Source organism: Larus michahellis, chromosome 3, assembly GCF_964199755.1.
Source record: "Larus michahellis chromosome 3, bLarMic1.1, whole genome shotgun sequence".
NCBI lineage: Eukaryota > Metazoa > Chordata > Aves > Charadriiformes > Laridae > Larus > Larus michahellis.
In genome coordinates, this window is record NC_133898.1 from 116279202 (window position 1) to 116293710 (window position 14509).

At 45.7% G+C, this 14509-nt stretch overlaps 1 long non-coding RNA gene across 1 annotated transcript in view; it reads left to right on the plus strand.

Moving 5' to 3' along the window:
• The first annotated feature begins 7148 nt into the window (after positions 1-7148).
• The window catches only part of LOC141741343 (uncharacterized), a 48091-nt gene continuing 40730 nt past the window's right edge, over positions 7149-14509 (plus strand). Inside the window, exon 1 of the long non-coding RNA XR_012586348.1 lies at positions 7149-7263. This is a non-coding gene — a long non-coding RNA (uncharacterized LOC141741343). The remainder of the gene's footprint in view (positions 7264-14509) is intronic.

Genomic DNA, 14509 nt, shown 5'->3' on the forward strand with positions numbered 1-14509 from the left:
TTCATTAAAATGCAGCAAGATGAGCCTTGACCCAGGGATAACATTCCCAAAACGTGCCGGTGACAAACACGGAGGTAGAGTTTTGGCTCATCTGAATTTCTAAACATTGCCTTCGAAGAGAGAGCGTCCCGTGGGGAATACTGCAGCTAATGGCAAAAAACTTTCCCGAAAAGAACGCTGTGATTGCAATTCTTAATGACGAAAATGGGAAATTCCAGATACGTGGTCAAAGTAGGTACCCACCAATTTACCTGTGAAACTGATTGATATGTGTCAGTTATGACCACACGCATGGCCTTCCATAGCCGTAGGCAAACGCTTATTAAATTCAAGAGGTGTAAGCATAAGTCAAATAAAATCATTGCCTATTTTCTGGAGCAGGATAATAATTTTTATGTTCCTTTTTTTTGCAAAATATTTTGTCCTAGGTGAATATTTCATATTTTGTGCTTAGGATGAAAAAGTAGTATTTATTTTAATGATGGGCTGGCTATACAAGTGCATCATAGTCCTTAACTCTTTAAAATGCTTTTTAAATTTTTATGTGACAATTTGTCAGGTGTGGGCTCGTTTTGTTTTTTTTTTTTTTTTAATCTGGAATCATTTTATGTTAAAAGAAAGCCTTATTTGCAAAGGAAATGAAGCTCCAGCTTCTAAAACTGGCTAAACATAAGACAGAGGGTTGGTTTGACTGTTAAATTAATATATAAAACTAATACAAAAGGACCGAATTCTAAGATTGGTCTAGAAAGAAAATAGCCAGAAAATTGTACTGACTGTGTCTATCCAGGACATTTGCTTGGTGCTTTGGATGGATTATTTTCTATTATGTATTTCTTTCTTCTTTTGCATCCACCTCTCCCTCCTTCTTTCCTGGAGACTTGTGGTTCCATTTCAGGTTGTGCTCTCTTCCTAGGTGTTCTATTCTTACCTTCCTTAAGAGGGGTCAGTTTTGCATTTCCGTCTTTTTGCATTTCTGTGTCAGACGGACTGTGAGATGGGGGTGCCCTGGGCCTGATCCTGCCCATACGCTCATCTGCTTCTCTGTTGTCAGGAGGCTCGGCTGAGGAGCTGTTGCAGGAACAGCCGAGCAGGAACAAAATGATAGCTGCTGTGGCACCAAGGCTGTCTGCAAAGTCTCTATTTATTATCCTCTTGAAAACTGCTGGAGTCTCCCCACCTAAATCAACCTTCAGCCTGCCCGGCCCAGCAACCAGTTCTAGCTATGAGTAACGATGCAATGGGTTTGTGCAGAAAAGCTGTATAGCATCACTTACAAAAATGCTGGAAATGACCTTTATAGGGCCCTCACACAGGAGCCAGATGACGGGCTCCATTGATGGGGCCAGGCTCCTTTCAGTGGTGCCCAGGGACAGGACAAGAGGTAACGGGCACAGACTTGAGCATAGGAAGTTCCATCTCAAAGTGAGAAGGAACTTCTTTCCTTTGAGGGTGGCAGAGCACTGGCACAGGCTGCCCAGAGAGGTGGTGGAGTCTCCGTCTCTGGAGACATTCCAAACCCGCCTGGACGCGTTCCTGTGTGACCTGCTCTGGGTGACCCTGCTCTGGCAGGGGGGTTGGACTAGATGATCTCCAGAGGTCCCTTCCAACCCCTGCCATTCTGTGATTCTGTGTGATTCTGCGATTTGCAGCTCTCGCCTGGCTTTGCACGTGCTTGCAACCCTGTGTAAGAACATTCAGGAGCTTGGTCCCAGCCAGCAAGAATGTTGTGGTGAGAGAAGTAGAGCTCAGCGCAGCTTAGGCTCAGATTGGGGCTTATCTAAGCCACAGGGTGGTGGGTCTGGATGAGATGTGGCCCTGCTCGGGCAACCACCACCACCGCTTTGGCTTCCCTGTGTCACAGCCCAGCGCTGGTGCTTGCTGGCCATGCCAGGTTGGAACTTTTCGATTTGAACAAGCCGGACCCATCTGCCAAAAGGCTCCTCTGCTTGATCAGGTCCATGCAGGCGTGCGGTAGCTGGACTGGCAGCGGGTTCCTCCATGGTGAAACAAGCCTGGCCAGCAGGAACGCGATGGTGGCACAGCCTGAATGAGTCTGCTCCTGCAGCCAAACTACTGGTACCTCAATAAGTACCCCAGGGTACTCAAATACCCCAGGCCGAGAGTGGTGCTGAGGATGCTTGAGGATTCTTGCCCAGGTGGCCAAGAAGGCCAAGAAGGCCAACAGCATCCTAGCCTGTATCAGGAATAGTGTGGTGAGCCGGACTAGGGAAGTGATCATCCCCCTGTACTCGGCACTGGTGAGGCCCCACCTCGAGTACTGCGTTCAGTTTTGGGCCCCTCGCTACAAGAGGGACATTGAGGTCCTGGAGCGTGTCCAGAGAAGGGCTACAAAGCTGGTGAGGGGCCTGGAGGACAAACCTTATGAGGAACGACTGAGGGAGCTGGGGTTGTTTAGCCTGGAGAAGAGGAGGCTGAGGGGAGACCTTATCACCCTCTACAACTACCTGAAAGGAGGTTGTAGAGAGATGGGGGCTGACCTCTTCTCCCTGGTGACAAGTGATAGGACGAGGGGAAACGGGTTCAAGTTACGTCAGGGGAGGTTTAGATTAGATATTAGGAGACATTTTTTCACTGAAAGGGTTATTAAACATTGGAATAGGCTGCCCAGGGAGGTGGTGGATTCACCATCTCTGGAGGTGTTTAAAAAAAGGGTAGATGGGGCACTGAGGGACATGGTTTAGAAGTGGCTCTTGTCAGGGTAGGCTAAAGGTTGGACTCGATGATCTTAAAGGTCCCTTCCAACCTCAACAATTCTATGATTCTATGATTCTATGATTTTGGCCCCTTGACTGTTGAGTCAATTCCTGTGGCTTATGGGCCAGGGGATAGTTTCAGGTACCGCCTTGGGTAAATGCCGAAACAGCCACTCTGGGAGACACTGCGCAACCACAGCGCAACCTCCTGCCTTTTTGCTCTGGAGGATGGGATGGAAATCCTGCTGTTGGGATCTGTGACACAACCTCCTTCCCTTTGGCTTGGTAGGAGGAACCAACAGAAAGCAGAGAAAGAAATAATGACACAACTGTCTTCAATCTGACCGAGAAATGCATTCTTAAGAATAATATGTGAGAAAGACACCAGAATTTTTGCCTGCTTAAAATTTCCCATTGTCTTCTAAGGAGCAAATACTTCGGTGTATGTTTTGTTTAGCTGGATTCTTTTGCCATGATGGTCTGTCTACACTGACTAAATTCTTGTGCTAATGGCTCCACGATGCTGCATTTAAAGATTATAATACATTTATAGCCCACTGATAATGAAAAAAAAAATGCTGTATAAAAGCCAGGTATTAGCTATTATTAAATAAAAATAATTTACGGCTTACCACAGTCACAATGAATGAGACTGACTCACTCATGGGCTTTTGGACATTTTTTTCTAGTTTTTTGTTTTACGAGACTGTACAAGAAGGATGTTAGCTCAGTTGGAGATTTTCTCTTTTACTCTATGCCAAGGTTTTCAGAAGTGACTAATGACTTTGGGTGCCTAACTGGAAACATTGTAATAACGCCTGAATTTCAGAATGGCTGAGCACCCATCATCTGAAATTTAAGTCCTTTTATGGTCGTTTAAATTCAGCTCTCAGGACTGAGATCCTCTAATTCATCAGGAACTCTTGAAAACCTTGGAAGTTGTGGAAATATATTAAAAAATTTAAGATGCAATTTCCTCCTTAAAAGCCTCCCCGTACCCAATTTTCCATGTCCCAACATATGTGGAGTTAGAAAAAAGAAATTGGCAGTTATTGAATGCAATATGCTTTGATTTTATGATAAAGAAAACATTGTGTTCATTTTCTTGCTACGGTGTGGTAGCGCTGCTTTTCTGATGAATTGTAATACCCATAACCTTGTTTTTAAAGAGCGTTGTGTCAGTTTTCTAGATCTTCAGCAAAAATCAATGAAGCGGTTGTGGGAATTCAGCATTTGTTGTGCAAAGGTGGACGCAGCTCTGTTGTCTTTACATAGGGAGGAGTGATTCACGGGATGTAGCAAGCCCAAAAGGCTTGAGATAGGTGGGGATGAAAGTCCCTGCACAGGCTGAAAACGCTCTTTATTTCATAGACTTTCTGGTGCCATGCTGCCACAACCCACAGTCACGTAGTGAACAGATATTACCTTTCACTAACATTGCCTTTGCAGATACCGAGTCAGATCTTTCTTTGATATCCACTGGTGCAAACCACCAGTTAAATTATGCCATTTGACACCAGGTGGGCTTAGTATTTCATTGCTCTCTGGGAGATGAAGCCTTTCCTTAGATAACTGGAGTGCTCTGGCTGATTATCTCATAAAAATCAGCTGTTGCATCAGGCGCGGAATAGGAGGAAGTTAGTCTCTTAAATGAATTGTAACTGGAAGCTTTTACTCTGTCTAGCCAGGCTGTTACCCACCGCTTAGATTAGATCTGATCTTTTTATGCTTCCCTACAGGTTTGCTTTGATTGTCTCCCCATTTTCCAATAAACACAGTAAGAGACCACTGGGCAGTTACTGAGGAAGTCCCTGGGAACTGTTCCCAGCAAGTCTGATTTGCGGCATGCAGGGTATAAGGCACTTGCCCAGGATCACATGCTCCCAGATACATGGGGCACATGGATGGCTGTTCCCAGAAGTGGATGCCAAGAAGGAAGCTAGGACGGGGCATGGGAACAGCCTTGTGACTGCAGCCAACGGCAGCGGTGGGAGACCGAGGGCTGCAGCTGGGCTGTGAGAAAAGAAGCAGAGTGTTTGGTTTTGAAGTGGGAAACCCAGATGCTTGTCTAAAGCACACCGGACACCACTCAGCACCCGGTTTTCTAGCCACAATGCTACACAGAGGTGCTGTGAATCCTTTATCTCTGCCTGATTCATCATTTCATCACCTGGATGGCCCTGAAAATTTAGCTCCAGGCAAGGACAGAAGAGCAAGTTTATCTTGGCATCTTCTACTCTCTTTTTATTAAAGGGTTGTAGCATCTATTACTTCCTCCAACTGTTTCCCCACGTCCTGCTTCTCTGAGCCTGGACCGTAATCCTACAGTCACTCCTGTACTGGCTCCTTACCTTCCCAGTCTCTGTCTTCATATCACCCGACCGTGTCCTCTCCCTGGCTTTGGCCAGGTGACCCACTGCCTCTGTGGAGGACACAGGGGAACCAGCAGCCCCTTACACCTTTTATTGGAACTGTTTATTTTACTTCTTCTTCAGATGAGCCTATTCCAGTCTGCAGTGTTGAAATCCAGAAAGACACGTGGGAACCCCTCAGTGTGCAACCCCAGCCATGGCCAGGACCTCCAGTACCTTGCTACCCACATCTGTCCATCCTGTTGGATAGGCTCCACTTCTCTCCTGCTGGCTGTGAGGCTGCTGAGCCCCAGCTCTACTCAGGCACAAAGCCTGGCCAAGTCTGGCTGCCCCATCCATACCTGCATCACGACAGCCTCTTTTCTGCTGTCCTGCATCCTCTGAATTGCCAGCCTGACAGCCAAAGTCCTCAGCAAGACAGGCGCCATGGTGCCGAGGGCAGCCTAATGCCACATGCCCCCATGTTACTCCTCCTTCTCCTTTCTCGTGATGTGATGGGCTGGATGGGTTTCAGGAAAGGCAATAGAAGAGGAGCGTGGGGAAACCTTCTCGCTGCCTGGCCACCTTTCAGCTGATGGTCAGCAGCGTGCGCTCCTAGATGTACCCAGCTGTCTAGACACTTCTGCTCCTGGCATTGTCCTGCAGCTAAAATATGTGACTTCTGTTTTAATAAGAGCAGAGTAGCAAGACGTATGTCAGACATCAAAGGGCTTAGGACTTAAGAGTTTTGCAGGTATAAAATGGAGCAGATAATTTTTTAAATTTTTTTTTGTAATGAGTCTAAGAATTTGGACAAGAGCCATTGCACAGGGAAGAATAAAATCCACTCTACTCGTACGCAGGCAAATGCACATTATACTGAGTTAGTGTCCGGACTGGGTAGAAAAGGGGCTTTACAAAGGGGGTCTGAGAGATGGCGTTGGAGCGGTAACCAAACCAGCAGTCTGCTGCCTGGCTGTCACCAGGGAATAAAGTTTATTCCACTGACAAGGAAATGAGCAGGGCCCTGGAGGTGTTTCTGAAGAATGAGACGCTGTCATCTGCACTAAGCATGGCTCAATACGATCTCTGAACCTCCAAGGCCACATCTTCTGCTAGTAAGGAAGCAGAGCCTGCCCTGGCAGCGCGGTGTCTGTAAACACCATGCTGCGACAGCCCCACTGCCAGCCCCCAGGGCAGCAAAGTCCCCAGCAGAGGCGCGGCGGAAGGGAAAATGCCTGCCACCCCAACCGTGTCCCCTCCTGTACCGCTTTTGCTGGCAGAGTGATTTTGATAACATATCTGAATTTTCCTGTTTCCAGCAGACACGGCTCTGGGAGATGAACTTCCTGGTGTAGGTTGAGATTCACAGAAGACGTTTTCATATTTACTTGACTACTGATTTTACACAAATGTCTGTATCTCTCAATGCTGCATACAGCGCTGCTTGTGCCTTTATGGCGCAGGGCCATGTTGGGACCACCCTAAGGGGTTTTTTTCAATAATATTCAGGGAAACTTCAGTCTCCCTACCTGTCCTTTCCCTGTGCCTTCAGCAGCCTCATCCATCCACGAGAAAAGCTGGTGAAGTGGCTGCTTGCCAAGCTGGTGACTCGGCTGGGTCCTCCTCCTCCTCCTCTCGCTGCCTTCGCCCCACCGCCCTGCGGGATGTTGCAGCTCTGGGTTTCCCCCTTTCCCAACAGGGGACCATGAGCAGGGAGCGGGATGTGTCCGTGGGCTCGCGGGGACTGGGGTTTTTCTCAGGTGATGGTGCAGCGGCGGGGACGCGGCACTGCACAGCTCTGGAGGCAGAAATAAAGCATGGCGTAGCCAAAACAGCCTAAAGGACACATCAATGGGAAATGCCGTCCTAATGACTCTCATTTCTCCTATAATTTTCAGTGTAAGTCACCAGATATGCCTGTATCCAGTATATAAGCCTCATTTTTTTTTCCCTTCATAAAATGCACCTACAATTACAGTGTATTTTACTCTGAAATTTTCTAGGAAGAAGCAATTGATATCAGATCCAGGTGGCTTAAGGAGATACGGCTTCACTGGTGCCAGCACTACAAGTACCATAGCAGCAGCAAAGGCAGCAAACCCGGAGATGGTGGATCAAATCAACCCTCCTTTGGGACAACAAATGCTCAGACGCATCTTTGTCCTTGGAAAACAGGGGAAAGCGTGGTGAAGGTAAGAAACGTACTTTGTTCTCTTTGTAATATACTCTTTTTTTCCTTCTCTGGCTGTCCAGCGGTGGCTGTGCTGTGCCCACGAGCGGCACAACGGTATCTACCGGCCAACCCCCAGCAGACAGGACATTTTTGAGAGGCCTCCCTCAGCCCCATCCCATCCCATCCCAGCATCCCCCGGCTTCCAACACCCCTCTCGGGCACTCAGGCGCCTGTGCCTAATTGAGGCAGCGGCTGGTTTTAATATGAGGTCTGAAAACTGTTTTGGATTGGGTTTCTTTTTTCTTTCTTTTTTTTTTTTTTTAAGATCCTAAATTGCTTTCAAATCAAAGGGATGGTGCATCCCTCGGCCCCCCCGGGCCCGGCGGCGGTGCTCGGGAGCGGCGGGGACAGCCTGCGCAGCCTCCAGGAGATGGTGCCCTGCTGTTAGGAAACAATGCTGCGAGCAGCAGTCATTCCCCTTCACTGGCACGATGTCACACAAAACGCTTTGTGTCTGTCAGCACATTCCTGGAAGGTCACAGTGAATGATGAATGCTCCTGTGTAGGAGCTGAGGAGGTTTTTTTTTTTTTTCTGTTTTTTCTCCTTCTTTTTTTTTTTTTTTTTTTTTCCATGGATTGCATCACTTGGCGGCCTCTTGGCTTCATTCATTTGACTCCTGTGGTTACAAACCTTTCCCAATTGTTGTGAGCCTGCTTCCTCCACAACCCCTCTGTGGCCAAAGCAGGATATTCATGACTGACTGGCCTGGGGAAGCTGGATAACTTCCAGCTACTTTCCACAGCAGAGTTGCTCACTTCCCTCCCCCCGAGGTCTGAAATATCCTGTGGTTCTGGTTAGCTTTCTCTCCGGATGCACATCAGCTAAAGCATACGCATCGTCATGTGATACCCAAGGTTGTTTCAGCCCAGCTAATTGTGACAGAGGCTTTATTTAGATGCCATGTATAAAAAGATGAGTAAAGCACTCCAATATGAACTCAGAAGGATATTTGACTTGATCCTGAATGAAAAGCTGATTTTCACTGGCATGTAGCGCTGGAGTTCTCCATTGAGCTTTGCACATATGTCTAAGATGTTTAAATAATTCCAATAAACTATGATGTCATCTTTGCAGCTCCGTTGCCATTTCCTATGATTTGGTTCACGATTTCTTTCCCCTCTGAGTTACTAATTGCCCATGAAGCTTGTGCAATTGAATGGGGCTCTTCTACTTTTTCACCACCACCCCACTCCACCCCCCATTCAGAAAGCACAGACCCACTAGTTTTAATTGGGGAAAAACACCTACAGCCAAATTCAGCATTACCTCTCAGTGGGAATTTACCAGCACCTGAGTAGCGGTAGTCACTTGGCACAATCCAGCCAGCCACACCGAAGGGTATTTTGTTGGCATGGGGAGTGTCTGGATGGGGAGGAGGGTTCGGGAAAACCCATGCCAGAGTGAAATCCAAAGAGCATTTGCAAATAGTGTTCATGGGCCTGCCCACCGGCTCGTGTGGGCACACGTCCTTCCAAAGGATGGAGACACACTCAATGGCCAGGAGAGGTTAACAGCCTGCAGTACGCCTGCTTGTGTTTGCACAAATGCAGCAGGCCAGGGGCTCTGAGAAGGGACTGCTGGGACCCCAAGCGTACGTCTGTTGAGGTCTCATTCTTTGTTCCTGAAGCCACCTGGCAATGTCCATCCTGTTAAAGTCTCTTCGCCTTCAAAATGAGGTGGCTGCAACTAACTTGGCTAATGAATAGTCCCTGGCCTAGTCCAGTCCCTGCATCGTGCGACCTCTCAAGTTATGCCCAGGAACTGGTTGAAGGATGCTGGCTGGCCCGGGTCAGGAATGGTCCTGGCACCGCTGTAACCATTTTCCGGTTCAGATGATGGGGATCTGTACTTGTGTCCTGGCTCTACTTAACTTGCTGCTATGGATGTGGCTGGCCAGACTTCTGTGGGCTGTACAGGGTTCAACCATAGGACTGGGAATCTTCATTCTGGGTAGAACAAAAACATCCTTGGGCAGGAGAAACTGGATAGGGGGGAGAGGGGGAAGATGGAAAGTAAATTCTGTGTGAAAAAGAGAAAAGGGTCTGGACTTCAGTAACAGGCTAAATAAAGCCAGAAAGAAATAAATTCAGAGGCCAAATGAGTCCTTAGGAGTCAAAGTTTGCAAACTGGAGTAGGATATATTTTTCCAGAAAGCTGCAAGAAAGCACATGTTGCTGCCAGTTCATTGGCACATAGGGAGAAACTACTGAAACATCAAGGGTTTTTTTCAGCAGCAACAAATAAGGACATTTTGCCAACCTCTCGGTGAAGACAAGCAAATTGCTAACTGATATCCAATAATGGCTACGTGTTGCAAAATGTGGGATGAAGGGAAAAGATCTGTGAAACTTGATCTTCGCGCTTTATACATTTCCAGAGAATTCATCAGATCATTCAAGTTGTCGAAGAAACGTCAGGAAGTGGAAAACCAGAGGTTTTGCACAACTTATGAGTAATTTTTTTACAAAGTACTCAAGTCAGAGAAAGTAATTAAAACTTGTTTGGGTTTATTTTTACTTCATGAAGTCCCTTAGTGTTATTATTTCCCAGCTCTGCATTTGCAGGCTCTGGTTTCTTTGTCATTTCCCTTTGAACAGACCAAGAGCTGTGCCATATACAGGCACAAAAATAGCATCGAAACTCTTCTTTGAGCAAAGGTCATCTCAGATCGAGTGAGTTCTTTGTCAACATCACTAATGACTTAATAACAATCTGTGGAAGCAGGTTTACCAAGAGACATAACAGGATTGATTGAAGCCACCTTTTCCTTTCCACTTCAGCATTTCTTGGTATCACTAAAGGGAGCTGCTAGGAGGACCCTTATCCTGTGTATTGCTGTATCCTTCCATGCTGGGTTTCCCTGTGTGCCACTTGCAGAAAACCCACGGAAGTACGGATGTCTACAGGGTTTTTGGATGAAGAGCTGGAGGCACTGTATGGTGTGAAGCTAGGTCTGCAGTGTGTTGCAGAGGTGTGACAGAGATCCATGCAGACGTGCCATAACCAGCTAGAACAGCCCAGCTGTAGCCAAGCAGGCTTCACCAGAGGCTGTACATGCTCCTACAGGATGCTGGGTTTGCAGTTGGTGGCTATAAGTCCACCGTGCCTACTTTTCTCGGGTTGCCTATGGCTCTCCTTGTTGTGTCTACCTGAGGACAGGAGATCCTCGGGTCTCCCTGACAAGTAGACTCCATACTCTCGGCACATCTCAGGAGAAGATGCCGTGTATACAAAGACCAGTAAGAAGGGCAATATGATGTTGTCTGCACCTGTCTCCAAGGGCTTCCACAGAGATATTTGTATAATTACCCAGTGACAAGGACTAGAGGTCATCTGACTTCACAGGATAAAACAGTCCCCCAAATGTCCCTTTTATATCTGCCCAAGAGCAAACCTCAGTGTGCCCTGATGCAGCCAGAAGAGCCTGTAACAGAGAAGATAAGGAAAAGCAGCCTCCTATCATTCCCCGTGCAACACAGCTTGAGTAGTCATGAGTCACAGTTTGCTCTCAGCCCTGACTGAGATGTCGAAGGAACTTGAGAAAAGTAAGGGCGGGCTCTAAAGGTCTTCTCAAGGTATTCTGACATTCATACCACACCATTTGAACCTGAAGAACAGCAAAACTGTTTGTTACCCGGTATCAGTAGAGTGATACCAATATGCACACAGCATTGGGATGGAGGGAAGGAAGGGATTTAGCACATGAACACACATATAAGAGGAAAAAGAATTAGAACTTCTGAAGTTCTTTAAAGATGATTTGTGGTGCACCCTGAGGTTTGACCCATGCAAATAAAAACTTCCCATGTATTTTGTCCTCTGCAAATGGCACTTGTGCTAAGATCTTAGAGTTATTGGAGAGTGAGACCTCAGCTCCCATAGACAGTGCAGCTGGAGTTTCCCTGGCTGTCATGATCCACAGTGGCAGCAGAGCTACCTCGGAAAGACAGCATGGCTTTCTCTGCCATGGCCCGTAACTGGTGCTGGCAGAGGAAGGACTATGGCTTTGTCCTCGGCTTCTCTCCTTGCTTGTTCTGTGGGGAGGGAGATGGGAGAGGATTAATCTTCTCCAAAGGTGAGATGGCTTGCACCTGGGAGGTGCAGGACTCCCATGTTTTGGCTCCTTCATGTGTGTGCTACAGACAAAGCCCGTACTTGGTTTCAATTTTGTTCTTCTGAGGTCTCTGAGAGGGAAAGGCCAGAATACTCTGGGGTGCATGTGAAAGCTATCAAACATGATTCTCAATTACCAGTGCCATAAATCTAGGCAAATTCAGCATTGAAGTCAACAGGGGTCCTTTTAATGGCTTCAGCTGGGCTTGGATTCTTACTCTAATTGTGTGCCTGTGCAGGGTTTGAAGACTGGGATTCATCCACCTAAATGTAGGCATTTGAAGAAGGCATCTAAGGAAGATCAGTACAAAGAGACAGATGCAGTCAGACAGCAGGTCAGACTATCTGACTGAGCCCATCCCATGCCGTTAAGAGTCATTAGAGAGATTAATCTTCTAATTTGGTGCCCTGCATAGTGCCCAGATTTAGTGGGAAGAACATGTTGAAGCACCTAAGTACCCAACTGAAACAGTGGGAGAATTATTGCATAATTTTCCCGTGCGACGCTTATTCAGATTAGGGTGGAAATGTGCACGTGTTGCTGGGTTTGACTGAGGGGTGAAGAAAGAAGGCCATAAATTAGAAAAATTAAAATGAAAATAAACGTTTATTTTTATGCTTTATCCTAATGTAGCTAGAATGTTAAGAATTTATCACCTGAGGTAAAAGACTTAATCATTACTAAACCCTTTGGCAATTGTTTTAATAACATTAATCAAGATGAGCTCATTTAGTGCTAATGGGGGTGTTTTAAGTACTTTTATAGGATTTTCACTGAAATTCAGAATTAAATAATTGGGCCATTATTCTAAAGTGCTTTCGTCATCCCTCAGGGAAGTCCCAGTTTCTTGGTTTTCATCTGCTTCATTTTATTTCTTCTCAAGCATTAATTCTGATTGACCTTGTCAATTTTGGAGGACCCCTCCCAGTTATTAATTTGACCCTCTTCTGGGCAGTCTGAGGTTGGTTGCCCCTGATAATCTATTTTGTCAATGCAGTCATGGACAGGAAAGATTTAAAATACCACTAAATGAGCGTGGTGATGGATGATAAGACAGGAAGGACAGTGATTGCCACCAGCTAAAGGCTCCAGTGAGTTAAGTTTTTCCCAACACCCAGACTGGATGAGCAGTTGGTTAATTAATTAATTGCCCAGTTCTGCGTATAAAGTTACCTTAGGCATGCTTGGTCCTTATTAGGGACTGTAGTCTTTGCAATCTGGAATGCATCACCAGTTGCTGAAGGTATGCAAGGAAGGCAAGACATTATGGACTTAGGTCAGTTGCCTGAATTTATGTTCCTAGTACCATCTGATATGCCAAAATGTGTCTGAAACATCCCCATAATGATGGCAGGTGTAATGCAGGACATATGGTAGACCTTTGCCTTTCCTGAAAAGTAGTTACATGCCATGACATCTGAAATGACACTAAGTGTTTTGGGCAGCTGTATTGAGCCCTGTGGTTGGGAATCCATTTGAGATTAAGAGTCCACATGCCCATGTATACCCATCTACATGTAAATTTCATATCTAGACTCCTGTTATAGTCAGTGGAGATCTAGTTAATGCAGTCACTGAAACCCAGCCAGTGATTTGGCTGCTTAGCCACTATCTGTCTACAATCGGACAAGCTGAATCACCCTCCAGACTCTGGTGACTGTATTGAGTAGTTCTCTGCTAATACAGAGAGAACTTGAATGCTGCAGGCTCAATGCAGCTGACTAAACTTTGATGTCTAGTGCCATGGCAGATGCTCTAGTGAGTCTCCTGGCTGGCCTCCAGCTCTGTCTTCAGAAGAGGGAGGTCATCTCTGCCAGCCCAATGCGGATGTCTCAGACATCCTACGACACCTAAAAAATTTGCAAGAAGGGTGCATGTGGGCACCAAAGCACTGCCTCTTGTCACAGATAATAGAATGCAATGCGTGAAGTCACTTCAATACAAATGCTAAAATTCTCTGAATCATTCATATAATGATATGTTCATTTAGATGATAATCATATTGGAAGGTTTTATTTAATCTGGTAGGAAAGTCTGTATCAGTCATTCCTAGTTTTGATAATCACAGGAGACGTTGCCATTTCAAACTCACCCCAGTGAATTGTCAGGTCATATTCTACCAGCATGTTTGGTAATTCAAAAGCCTGAAGAATGACGGCAAAAGTTAACTGTCGTGCATTTAAACATGAAACAATGCATATTTTTTTCATATTCAACGAACTTTATGACTGCTATTTTCAATTTTTTTCTCAGAATAACTGAAAGCTTCTAATCTCTTAGTCCATTATGGTGACTCAAAATAGCAGATATGTAAGTATGGGGTGAGAAAGGGAGGAAGAATATATTTCCACTTTATATCTGGAAAATAAGCTCGGAAAATTTCTTTGAAAAGACTATGCTCAGTGCAAAGATCTTTACTCAGATCATTTTATCAAGCACAATAAACAACCGACATTACACACAGCAGAGCTTCAGCTTCCTAAATCCCATTTTCCAAGGCTTTATGTGATAATGAAGATCACATTGTGCAACCAAAGTGTGTATATCTTGCAGCTTTCTTCGGTTTTTATCTGTTGGCAAATTGCTCAACATCTCAGATAGATTTAACAATTCCTGTTTTTTTTATTCACAGAAAGAAGGCAAACTACTACAGTAAGCAACTAATATGGCTGAGAATAGTTATTTTCAGGATAGCTTAATCATTGGGTAGGTTTGTAAAGGTGTCATATCTTTACTATGTGATGGCAGCATCTCTATTTTTTGTGCAATTTGTGTTCTCACAGATGGGTCTCAGCTTTTGCAGCACATGTGGGACGTGGCTTATGGCCATGCCAAATAGATGATGAGTGCAGGATCCAGGTAAAAATATATGACATGTATCCTGTTTACACTTACACAATTATAATTATTCAATCCTCTACACAAGAATGATGCAACAGGCTTTCCATTTTATGAGGGTAACCTCTGCCCACACGTGCGACATAGGACCTTAGTTGTTATTCAGCATCCTATGGTTGCAGGCTGCAGCTGACGGACACTTATGTGTCCCTCCTACAGCTATGTGTTACCAGCCTAATAACTTTTACTCCG